Source organism: Propithecus coquereli, unplaced genomic scaffold (assembly GCF_000956105.1).
Source record: "Propithecus coquereli isolate 6110/MARCELLA unplaced genomic scaffold, Pcoq_1.0 Scaffold39, whole genome shotgun sequence".
In the NCBI taxonomy this organism is placed as follows: domain Eukaryota; kingdom Metazoa; phylum Chordata; class Mammalia; order Primates; family Indriidae; genus Propithecus; species Propithecus coquereli.
Window position 1 is genome coordinate 1796501 of NW_012149618.1, and position 839 is coordinate 1797339.

The 839-nt window shown below is 41.5% G+C and overlaps 1 pseudogene; it reads right to left on the minus strand.

The window, feature by feature from the left end:
• Positions 1–175: 175 nt before the first annotated feature.
• Positions 176–624, minus strand: LOC105816946 (annotated as a pseudogene).
• Between the last annotated feature and the right edge of the window lie 215 nt (positions 625–839).

An 839-nucleotide genomic window follows, 5' to 3' on the forward strand; every position in this document is an offset into this window, starting at 1 on the left:
GATTAATTTCTTTCTACTTGTAGTAGAGACGGGGTCTCGCTCCTGCTCAGACTGGTTTCGAACTCCTGAGCTCAAACAATCCGCCCACCTTGGCCTCCCAGAGTGCTAGGATTACAGGCGTGAGCCACTGCGCCCGGCCGAAAAAAAGAAATTTAACACAGTCTGTACAGTGTCTTCATTTTGCTATCGTTTGTACAAACTCTTCATAGTTTACTTGACCATCACCATCAATATCTGCTTCCCTGATCATTTCATCAACCTCCTCATCTGTTAACTTCTCTCCAAGGCCTGTCATCACAGGGTAAAGCTCTGCTGCACTAATAAAACCATTGCCATCCTTATCAAACACATGAATGCTTCTCTAATTTCTTCTTCACTATCTATGTCTTTCATTTTTCTTGCCATTATGGTCAGAAATTCAGGGAAGTCAATTGTGCTGTTACCATCAGCATCTACTTCATTAATCATGTCCTGTAACTCTGCTTCTGTAGTACTCTGCTCAAGAGACCTCATTACAGTTCCCAGTTCCTTTACTGTTACAGTTCTATCACCATCCTTGTCAAATAGTGAAAAAGCTTCTTTGAATTCTGCAATCTGCTCTTCAGTCAGTTGGTCAACCATGGTGCAAGCACTGCTGGTTTCCGAGACACAACAACACAACCACTCGGCTAGCTCAGCTCCACTTAGATTATTTCTACATGACTTTTTTTTTTAAGGCCACCAGTAACTTCATTCACGCTTTTACATGTGAATTATTTCATCAAGGACAAAAATGGTGTCCTTTTTTTTTTTTTTTTTTGAGACAGGGTCTCACTCTGTTGCTTGGGTAGAGTGCTATG